This window comes from Heptranchias perlo, chromosome 21 (genome assembly GCF_035084215.1).
Source record: "Heptranchias perlo isolate sHepPer1 chromosome 21, sHepPer1.hap1, whole genome shotgun sequence".
In the NCBI taxonomy this organism is placed as follows: Eukaryota; Metazoa; Chordata; class Chondrichthyes; order Hexanchiformes; family Hexanchidae; genus Heptranchias; species Heptranchias perlo.
The window spans coordinates 9,552,913-9,565,599 of record NC_090345.1 but is presented as its reverse complement, the minus strand read 5'-3'; the positions used below and the strand labels follow the sequence as shown (position 1 = coordinate 9,565,599).

Sequence of the window (12,687 nt, the reverse complement as noted above, 5' to 3'; positions counted from 1 at the left end):
AGATGAACATAGTAATATCTGGGTACTTAGCTTTTGGAGCCAGCATGTGATGTTGGAGAACTGGAGGAAATGGCTTAAATATGGTTTTCTCCCAAATTACTTACAGTAGAAAATATATTTATTTTACCCTATCTCCCACGGTGGATTTGCAGTATTTGCTTAAAATGCAAGTGCTTTTATTTATTAGTTTATCTTCCCGCCTCCATACTCAAAACCTTCCTCCTTTAACTGCTATTTGTGTGACCGTAAAATCTTTTTCTCTGTCTATCGCTTCCTGCAGTGGTTTTGCATTTCTTGCTGATATTATTGCTGGTGGGCTTTTCTACCACTTACAACTCACGGTTATTATTATTTGCCTGGTCGCCAAGTGAGTCGCAGTGTAATCTGAGAACTGTGGTGCCACAGGAGAACAATGAAAACAATAAATCGTATAATGCAGTACACACACACACACACACACACACACACAAACACACGTACACACACACATACACAAACACACACACACGTACACACGTACACACACACATACACACACACAAACACACGTACACACACAAACACACGTACACACACACAAACACACGTACACACACAAACACACGTACACACACACACAAACACACACACACACATACACACACACAAACACACGTACACACACAAACACACGTACACACACACATACACACACACATGTACACACACACAAACACACACACACAAACATACGTACACACAGACGTACACACACTTACACATACACACTTACACACACACTTATACATACGCACATACACACACACTTACACACACACAAAGTTACACACACACTTACACGTATACACACATGCACACAAACTTACACACACATATATACATACACACACTTACTAACAAACACATGTACACACACACATACACACACAAACACATATACACACAAACACACATACATACACACACGTACGCACATAAACACACACACGTACACACACATATATACATCCACATAAACACACACGCACACACACGTGTATACACACATGTATACACATACATACACGCATACACATGTATATACACTCACATACACATACACACATATACATCCTTACACACACATGCACACACACATACACACATACACATACACACATGTACACACAAATACACACACACATGTACACACAGATACATACACATGCATGTATACACAAACACACACACAAACATACACATACAGAAACACACAGATACACATACACACAGGCACACACGTATATACACACATACACACATGCACATACATACACACACATACATACACACATACACATGTACACATACATACACACACATACACACATGTACACACACAGATACATACACATACACAAACACACACAGAGATATACAAACACACACATATACACACACATACACACACAGACACATGCACACACATACATATACACACTCACACACATACATATAGACACACACACACACACATGCACTACACACACATGGACACACACACAGACACACACACTTACACACTCGCATACACATGCATGTACACACGCACATACACACGCACATACTCATGGGGACACACATGTAGATACACACATGTGTGTATGCACACAGGCACACAAGTACACACATGAGCATACATATACACACTGGCGGACACACATGTATGCACACACACATACACACAAACATGTACACAGCCATACACACACATACACACAAACATGTACACGCACATACACACACGTACATACACAGGTCCACACAAGCGCACATGTACACACACATAATCACACAATTACATGCACACAGGTACACAGACACACATGTGCACACACAAATACACACACACGTACACACACAGGTACACACACACTCTTGCACACACACCTGTACACATGTATAGACACAGGTACACACACATACACACGTATACACACACACATGCACACACACGTACACATATACACACATGTACACACATGTGTGCACATACATGCATGTACACACATGCATATACGCACAGGTACACACACATGCACACACACTCTCACACACATGGACACACACGTACACACACACTCACGTACACACACACTCATGTACTCATGGACACAGACACCTATACACACACACACTCACACACACGTATGCACACACTCAAGTACACACACGTACACATGGACGGACACACACAATCACACACACGTACACACACTCACGTACACACACACGCTCACACACACGGACACACACTCACGTACACACGCACATTGCTGCTCACAAAAACTTGCAGAAAATTGTTTGAGTGATTTGATTTGAGTGGCTGGTTTTGTGGTAATTACTGCTTGTTGATTGGTTGCTTTTCACAGCTTTGTTTCATACCTTTTGAGTGTATATAACTGTTTGAGACGCGATGTCGTCATTTCTGTTCCCGTTACTGATTTAGATGCAATTTTACAACACCAAGTTATAGTCCAGCAATTTTATTTTAAATTCACAAGCTTTCGGAGGCTTCCCCCTTCCTCAGGTGAACGATGTGAAATGAAGTCCTCGAAATGAAATCGCATTTATAATTCACAGAACAATGCTTGGTGAGTACAGACAGTTTTTTCAACTGCCCGTTGCCAAGGCAATCAGTGTGCAGACAGACAGGTGTTACCTGCCAGGTCTCACAGAATATACAAATCACCAAAAAAAAACCAACAAACAAAAAAAAACAGAGATAGAGAGGTAGAAACATAGAAAAGACAGCAACTGACCCGTTATATTAAAAACAGATAACATTTGTTCGCTGGTGGGGTAACGTGTAGCGTGACATGAACCCAAGATCCCGGTTGAGGCCGTCCTCATGGGTGCGGAACTTGGCTATCAATTTCTGCTCGACGATTTTGCGTTGTCGTGTGTCGTGTGATTTAGATGCATGTTTAGTCAACGGGACATTTGATCCTGCATTATTTGTTTAACAGATTATGGTCTTTACTTTCTGCCCACTTCCCCCTTGGGGCGCATCTCTGGTCGAGCAGGAATTCTACTGACCCCAGTGATGCCCCCTGACCCCAGCTGTATTTTCAGCCCTGGGGTCACTTACTTACGGGAGGCTTGGTGTTATGGGGACAGAGGTTTACTATGGCGGACCTTGGGGGAAAGACGTGGCTGGCGAGCTGCCTGTTTAAAAAAAAAATTGGTAGGATTCACTAATAAGGGCTGCACACATCAGCTCGCTCGGGCCCCTTTTTAAATGGCTTTCTGCCTCTGACCATCCCACATCCGCCAAAGAAACAGTGGCTGAGGAGAGGTGGAAAGCCAATGCTTTCCCATCAGCTTGGCTCAGAGGGTAGCATTCATGCCTCTCAGTCGGAAGATTGTGGGTTCAAACCCCACCCTTAAGACTTGAGCACATAATCTAGGCTCACTCTCCAGCGCAGTGACGAAGGAGTGCAGCATTGTCAGAGGTGCCGTCTTTTGGATGCGACGTTAAACCCAAGGCACCGTTGGCCTATTCTGCTGGTTCGGATGGACGTGGCATTATTCAAAGAAGAGCAGGGAGTGTTTTGGCCAACATTCCTCCCTCAAGCCACACCTGCTGTCTCTCTCCGGGCCCTGGTCTTGGGTCCTGCTGTGTTCCTATGATTTAGATCTTTAATTAGGCCAAGGAACAAAACTTTAACTGGTCATCCATCTCATGGCTGTTTGTGATGCGTGCAAAATGTCTGCCTAACCCTACATAACATGTCCTTTGAAGTAAATCAATGTACGTGAAACACTTTGAGGTGCAGAAGTGCAAATGCGCATTAATACAAATTTTTTCTTTTTCTGATTCCTTGTTTATTTTTGTAACCATTGAGACATTTGAGCCAATGATTTCTTTCGGCTAAACCAGTTTGAAATGTGATGGACACGTTTGAGGTGTGACCCCGTACAAGTTCACAAAAGACAGAAGGCCTTTAATGATATAGACAAGCAAAAATCAATGCTCACAGCATCCATGTATGTCTATGTAGATTTAGGGTTGACTCATCTTTTTCAGCATAAATCAAAGAGTTAATTACTGTGAGAATGTACTTTGTAAAATTAAATCTTATCTAAGTTTTAAGCATGTGTGTTAAATTTTTTATGGATTTCGCTACCCAAGTTGTTCAAACTTTAGACTAGATCAAAGCAGCGAGTCAGAATGCTCAATATTGTTCCAAATCAGCAGATAGTTCAAAGTGCCTGACAGGATCAAACAGAAGAATTCCCAAGCATAAAATCAGAGCTTGGTAACTACAGCTTGACCCACATAACCACTTTGAGTTGGAACATTCTTCTCATGGAAATTAGCTTTGTATAGACTTGATTGCTGAAATCTGCCTTCACGAAAAGCTTTTAAAAGCAAATTTTACTGGTGAGCATTTAGAGTAACATTTCTGGGCCTTATACTGCATTAGCTCCTCTCATCCATGGGGCAGGGGCTTGGGGGGGGGGTGTTGCTATTGACGGTCTCAGCATCCCTGGGCTAGGCAGGAGGAGAAACCAGACAGAAATTATCCAGGGGAGAGCTGCTAGAGAGTGGGCTTGTGCGCAGACAGGAATTGGCCTTGGCTGCGGTACTCCCCATGGTATAATAGCCTGCCGACGCTCCCTGTCTCAGGGGTGGCCTTACGCATGAAGAATGGTCACTTAGGCAGGGCACTGGAGGGCTGCTTTCGGCCGTGGGACTGTCCAATAGGGTGAGCGACCATCTTCAGAAGAGGAGGGAGAAATCGAAGGAGGAAAATAAAACAAGTTTTTTTTTATTCGTTCACGGGACGTGGGCATCGCTGGCGAGGCCGGCATTTATTGCCCATCCCTAATTGCCCTTGAGAAGGTGGTGGTGAGCCGCCTTCTTGAACCGCTGCAGTCCGTGCCGTTCCTTACCAGTGATCCGAGCTCTAACCTACCTCATCAATCTCCTAACCCGAATCCTAACCCTAACCTCATCAATCTCCTTCAGCCGTACATTCCTGCTTGCGCCCTTCATTCCTCTAACGCTCTGCATTCCCGGTCCTCTTCGCTCCACCCATTTGCAGGATTTCTTTCAGCCCACCACGCCCCTTTCCCTCTGGAATACTATCCCGAAACGGAATGCTCAGCCTGAAATGGGCGGTGGAAGCAGATTCAGTAGTAACTTTCAAAAGGGAATGGGATAAATACTGGGAAAGGAAAAGAAATGCACGTCTACAGGAAAAGAGATGGGGAAGTGCGGCTAATTGGAAAGCTCTTGCAAAGAGCTGGCACAGGCACGATGGGCCGAATGGCCTCCTTCTGAGCTGTATGATTCTATGATGACAATCCCTCCGCCGTACACCCTCCCTCCTTGCATACTAAGAAATTTATCTTCAATTGCTCTTTTGGCCCTGCCCGTTAACTCCATCTCCACCTGTTCTTTTCCCTCCTGCTCAGGGTCCATTTCAGTCTCTGGTCTGTGCTGTGGGAGACATTTCCAACTGAAGAGCACTGTACAAATGCAAGTAGCTGCTGTGTATCTTTCTATAACAGCTACAAGACGCTGTGCTTCCAGCACCGACTTGTGAAATAAAACTTAACTTGTCATGAGCCACATTATTTGTTTTTTTTAATAAATCATATCTTATTGCAGGAATGGACACACACAGTTGCCGGCGCACATATTTTCATGAGTACAAGAGGGCTGCGGCAGGTCTGAGATCAGCTTTCCAGCAAGGTCTTAATTCCCACAAATGCAACGTGGTTTCCGAGAGAGCGACAGTCCAAAGTCAGCCCCTTTCAAGCCACAGATCAGCTGACCGGCTCGATCCCGAGCCAGGGAGAGCATCCGGCTAATCCCGCGTCCAGGACACGTCGTGGGAGAAATCATTAGCAGCTATTAAACTGTGCAGGGGGGCATTCAACAATCACTGGCGGGAGCACTGAGTAGATTGAAAGACTGCCTGCGGGATCCAGTCAGGATACCAGTGAGACAGTGCGAGTTGTTTGCTTGCCCCCATTGTCAAGCTGTTTTTTTTTGGGGGGGTTGTGGGGGGGGGGGTTGATTTATTTTCCATTCTGTCCTCGCCGACCCCCTCCGCATTCAGATCGGTTCCTCGGCAGAGAAATGTCTGCTACATCCATCCGAGCTTTCCTTTTAGATTTTGAGTTTTATTGATGCCTCTCTTGGTTTGCCGCAGACACATTGAAACATTAAGAACACAATGGTACAGGCTAAAGGTACTCACAGTAACAAAAAAAAACAAGAAAAGCCTGTAAAACCTGAGGGTATAATTACAGAAACCATCATTAAAGAGACACAGCAGAGGCCAGGTGTTAGAACATATACTGTGACGTTGAGGCAAGTTAATAAGTGGGTCACATTTAATTATTGGAGGGCGTCTTTCTTCTTCAATAAAAAGTCAGCTCTCTCGAGTTTAACCAGTGTGTAGCTGATCCATACTGATTGGAAAGACCCAAAATTTGTTTCCCCCCAGTTTATACTGAGTCAGCTGAACTTACCCAGTGCATTCGCAGGGTATGACAATTGGCCTCAATTGGCCTGGGTTTGGCAAGAGAAATTGGCCAGGATTCTCCCTCCTGACTGGCATCTGATGACCTCTGTTAGAAGAGCACAGGTGGAGATGTGTGGTGAGGACAGGATTGGGCTTGGCTTTGAATCCCGCCCCCACTCCCCCCAATCCCATGGTTGAAGAGCCGACCAACACTTACTGCCTAGGCTCACACAGGAGTAATGGCCATTTGGCCGAGGTACTGGACAGCAAATAGCAACCATGGAGCTGTATCTCAATGAGAAGAGGGAAGAAGGGGAGACAACTGGTGAGGAGGAGAAAAATCAAAGAGGCTGATTTTTCAAATGCGTCGCCCAATGTGACCAAACATTTTCTGTCGTTTGAAATTAGCGGTTGGAAAATCATGAGCAGTGTGCCCTGTGTATAGAATCTTACAGTGCAGAAGGAGGCCATTAGGCCCATCGTGTCTTTGTCGGCTCTTTGAGAGAGCTATCCAATTAGCCCCACTCCCTCTTGCTCTTTCCCCATTGCCCTGCAATTTTTTCTTTTTCAAGTATACATCCAAATTCCGTTTGAAAGATACTATTGATTCTGCTTCCTTTGAGGCAGTGCATTCCAGATCATAACAACTTTTTCTGAGTTTTAAGTGGAACTTTTAAATTGTTTATGATTGGAGCCTATCTGCATTCCACAAGTTTAAACATGGCCCATATATCACCCACTTTAGCGAGGTTCTTCGCATGAGCTGTTGGAGTGGGGAGGGGCACATTGGCACTCTTCCAGAAAGGGGGAGATGCGCCTGTCGGCAGCATACGATGAATATTTAAAGCAGACTACCTTTAGATGGATGCTGTGGTGCATCTGTGCATAATCCCTGCAGACAGATGAGTGCCTTAGCCAGAACGCTGCCCTTGAGTAAGGATTTGTTTTTCCAGAGTATCATATTCCAGAATGGAAAGATATTAGGACAGGTCCAAAAAAACACACAAAATGGACCGCCTTCCTCTCCACTGCCCTGTCAGCTGAAATCTCCACTTTACGTTTCTGATTAAGTACAGAAGATCCCCAGTTCTCTTTAGCAAAGGTGGTTGGGTGGGTGTGGGACAATAACTGGAATAGACCGGATAGAGAACACGCAAGGATCTACACATCTGCTACTTGATTAATAAATTAGTACGAGGTCCTGACAGAAACCAGCCACTGCCAGGAGGTATAAAACAGGATACCTCACCCGTCACATTTTTTCCAGCATGAGTTCAGCTATTTTCAGTCTTCCCTTCTTCAAACTGACTGAGGCGCTGTCATTGTTTAATGTCTTCATCTTAATTACAAAATTTTGCTCGGGGCAAAAAAAGACTCTCCAAAATACCCCATCGTTTTTTTTTTCTTTATTTGTGTTTTTTTTTTAGGACTGTTGATTGAGAAAGAAATGTTAAATGGCGTCCCGACAGGATGCAGCCAGAGGCAGCTGTCACGTGGGTAGGTACCTTGTGAAGTTAAGCCTGGCACTTGTTACGAGCACAACAAAAAAAAAAGAGGGCCTGGGGAATTTGCCAATGGACAAGCCTGGAGCTTTCCCTTGGTTTCAACAAAATCCTGAAATCCATACTTTCACTTTTTGCAGGTAAGAGGAGGAACTTGTGGAGAGAGTTTCACAGCCAGGAGAAATCATAAAGCAGTCAAATCTGGAGATACTGTAGACAGACGCATTCTTGTTATGCACACTGATTGCCTCAGACACAACAAAGCCAGATAGCTTTAGTCCCTAAGGGATAGGCTGAGTCATCTGTCTTGTCTGGCTGGCGGACTGCCTCTAATGCCACACCCGCGGCCCATCCTCCCACTCTGGGCACTTTTTGCACATAATTACCACAGCCGTAGTTCTCACGATTTCTTGAAATGGGCCCTGCTGTTGGTGAAGAGTATTAAAGCCGTGATTGTTTGAGAGAATCCACAGCCACGTCCTACATCAGCGCAGTGTTATACTTGGCTATGAACAGTGTCACGGTGGCTAGTTTTCTCCTCGCAGGCATTGCTAGTATCCATATCATAAAAAGGATATCGAGGCACCGGAGAAGGTGCGAAAAAGATTCACCAGGATGTTACCAGAACTGAGAGGTTATTCCTATCAGGAAAGAATGAGCAGGCTGGGGCTCTTTTCTCTAGAAAAGAGAAGGCTGAGGGGTGACCTGATCGAGGTCTTTAAGATTGTGAAAGGATTGGCTAGGGTAGATGTGGAGAAGATGTTTCCACTTGCAGGGGAGACCAGAGCTAGAGGCCATAAATATAAAGTAGTCACTAATAAATCCAATAGAGAAACTTCTTTACCCAGAGAGTGGTTAGAATGTGGAACTCGCTACCACATGGAGTAGTTGAGGCGACTAGCAAAGATGCATTTAAGGAGAAGCTAGATCAACACATGAGAGCGAAAGGAATAGAAGGATATGCTGATAGGGTTAGATGAAGTAGGGTGGAAGGGGGCTCGTGTGGAGCATAAACACCAGCATGGACCTGTTGGGCTGAATGACCTGCTTCTGTGCTATAAATTCTATGCAATTCTACGTAGTATGAGAACCCAACAGGGTAGTATGTAGGTCCAAAGAGGTTGAGTAAAGCGATATGTATAATAACATTTGAGGCACAAAGTGCTTTGCCTTAAGACAGTTGTAAATTTTTTTTAGCTTGTTGCAGCTGTTGTTCCGTTGTTCACCAGTCCTTCTCCCCTCTCCTGGAGGCCACCTTGGGTGCCTCCCGCAGGGGCCTGTTGTAATATGTATATGTCTTGACTGCAAATGTCGACAAACTTTTCACCCACAGGGGGCACTGCACCCTAGACCAATCCTGTCCTCGCCCAACACTCATACATTCACACTTCCAGCGAGAGCCACGGGATAGTGATCACGGACAATGTGGGAGAACCTTCACCACAAGGACTGCAGCGGTTCAAGAAGGCGGCTCACCACCACCGTCTCAAGGGCAATTAGGGATGGGCAATAAATGCTGGCCTTGCCAGCGACGCCAACATCCCATGAACGAATAAAAAAAGAGTGGGATGCCGTACTAATTTTCCCCTCCCTAATCCAGGGGTGCTAAAGCCAATTGCAGCATCCCTCCCTTTATTATATAGCGCCTTATCATGTCTTAGAAACATCTGAAGGCACTTCGCGTACAATGCTTTTCTCAAAGTGCAGTGACGGTTATGTAGGCAAACATGGCAGCCAATTTGCACACAGCAAGGACCCACCAACAGCAATGAGATGAGTAACCAGCTGATCTGTTTTTGATTTGAGGGAGGGATGTTGCCAGTACGCTCGTGCAAATATTATTTTTAAATACAACCAAAATAATGCCAACAGGAACTTAGGCTGAACGGTATTTGAATAGAGAATACTGTTCTTAAGTTTTCGAAAACCTTAAATGGTTCAGTTGGTATTGAGCCACACAGACCAGGAATCCTGTCTTGGCTGAGTTTGCTGATGTCAGTTCTGGGGCTACAATTGATCGCAGTGACCCCTGGACTAGGGGAAAGAAAAAGAAAGTAGCCAGGGCTCACATGCCTGATTGTTATCCAGTGACTCCCACTGGAAAGTGCGTATATGTGGACTTCGGGTGAAGCCTCAACTTGGGCTGATCTGCCATGCCAGTGCGGTTGATACAATAGCCAGGTGTGTACATGAAGGACAGCCTCTTGGGTGAGGGCTGCTGCCGGCTGAGAAACTGTGTCACAGCAGGAGACTGCACCCACAGGACGGGAGGGGGAAACATCAAGAAAACCACGCCTGATGGTATCTTTACACCGATATTTGACTCGACTACACCTTTGTACTGTGCTGATCTCCCGTGGTGTTGCTCATTGGTAATTTGGAGCAAGGGTATAATGTTTAACGTGGTCCCAATCTGAACCAGGGAGCAGAACACAGCACAGCAGAGTGCGATAGGGGGCAGCATTTTAAAACCACTGGACCTCAAGAGAAACCAGGCTCATTATCCTTTCCCTGCAAGTTCCTATTAGCTTTAGAAATAAAAATACTAGTTTATTCAGTACAGTTCCACACCTTGTTTCAACAATCTCCATTACTGTTACTATCCAGAATGCTGCAAAAGGCCCTCCTTTTAGTAGACTACACACTGCCTTCTAATCTTTTTTACTAGAGCCAGTACAGGCTCGATGGGCCAAATGGCCTCCTTCTGTGCTGTAACCATTCTATGATTCTAAAGGGTTTTAGCTGTTTAATAGCACCAGGGATGCAGTGAACCGTGATGGCTGCTTTTACCCCTAGATCTGATGTCCATTCAGAGAGTGGCATGGGTGAGAAAAAAATTTGGTTGTCCAGTTAGAAAATCAGAATATGGCTTTAATTTTTTTTTTAAATTGACATTTCAGGCCATACACAGAGCATGCTATGCCTTCTTATTTATAATCCACACATCCCAGTTTGAGCAGAAGGTGGGAACTTGAATGCATTGGAGGTGTAACTCATCAATGACACTGTTGCATTCTGGGAGTTGTAGGAAACAGTCACACTGGTGCACTCTGGGAGTTGTAGGAAAGTGACACTGGTGCATCCTGGGAGTTGTAGGAAACAGTGACACTGGTGTCGTCCATGAACCCAAGTATTAGCTTGGCTCAGTTGGTTGGACTTTACCTCGCAAGTCAAAGATTAAGGGTTCAAGCCCCACTACTGGATTTGAGCACATAATCTATGCTTATATTTGTGTGCAGAATTTTGAATTGTTGGATGAGATATTAAAATGAGGCCCTATCTGCCTATGCAGGTGGTCCAGAAGGATATACTAGATCTTATGTCGCTATTTCAAGAGCAGGGTGTCCGTCTAGTGTACTGGCCAACATTCCTCGCTCAACCAAACCATCAAAAATAATTAACTGGCCATTCATCTTATTTGTTGTTAATCAGAACCCATGTGGGAAGCAGCTGTTCTATTTACCTATGTAATAGTTAACAGCAATTCACTAATACTTTGGGATGCCATGAGGATGTGGTAAGATGCTACATGAATGTGTTTTTTTTGTTTCTTGTACTGTACTAAGCCTCCATATTAGCAGGGGAAATTGTGCAAATTCTTAAAATATAGCAGAAAATACTCAAGAGGGAGTTAGGGAGCAGGGGGAAAAGAGTTGTAGTGAGATACATTGGAAAGATGTCAAACACAAAAGAGGTAACTGCAAATAAACATTTTTTTTTTGAGAGTTATGCAACTTTTAAAATGTATTTACTGGAAATGTTGAGTATTATATCCTCAGTTTAATAAGAAAACAAAATAGCAGCTGAAAGTATTTTCAAAAAATATTTTAACTGATTTCATTGCTTCTCCTTACTACTATCTAGGGAGGTTCTTCTAGCCAAGAAAAGTTTATCTTCAATCTCTTCCTGTCACAAACTTTCTGTGGTTTATCAGTACTGTCAACTGTGGTCAGTGCTCCTTTGTCCTTTCCCCTCACGCTCCTTTCAAGTGGCCTAACACCATCCTTCTTTACCCTTTGTTGAAATCAAGACTCATTTTTTAAAAATTCGTTCATGGGATGTGGACGTCGCTGGCCAGGCCGGCATTTATTGCCCATCCCTAATTGCCCTTGAGAAGGTGGTGGTGAGCCGCCTTCTTGAACCGCTGCAGTCCATGTGGTGAAGGTTCTCCCACAGTGCTGTAAGGAAGGGAATTCCAGGACTTTGACCCAGCGACGATGAAGGAACAGCGATATATTTCCAAGTCGGGATGGTGTGCGACTTGGAGGGGAACATGCAGGTGATGTTGTTCCCATGTACCTGCTGCTCTTGTCCTTCTAGGTGGTGACCCCCAGGACGTTGATGGTGGGGGATTCGGCGATGGTAATGCGTTTGAATGTCAAGGGGAGGTGGTTAGACTCTCGTACTCCCAACATTATGCTTTTCCAGAACATGCAAAATGTGGTACTCCTTCGATCTTTCCTTCTTAGGGTTGCCAACTCACCAGTATTGTCCTTGAGATCCCAGGAATTAAAGATTAATCTCCTGGACACGGGAGGTCATGTGATGAAACCTCCTAGAATACGTGCAGAGTTGCCAACCTTATTCGCTCTGCCTACAATGTTCTGGCTTTTAAAACCCAAGCTTTGAGTCACTTAACCACTACTTCCTGATTCACTGCGTTT

The 12,687-nt window shown here is 44.6% G+C and overlaps 1 pseudogene; it reads right to left on the bottom strand.

Moving 5' to 3' along the window:
- Positions 1–348: 348 nt before the first annotated feature.
- On the bottom strand, positions 349–2,141 carry LOC137340380 (keratin-associated protein 10-10-like; annotated as a pseudogene).
- Between the last annotated feature and the right edge of the window lie 10,546 nt (positions 2,142–12,687).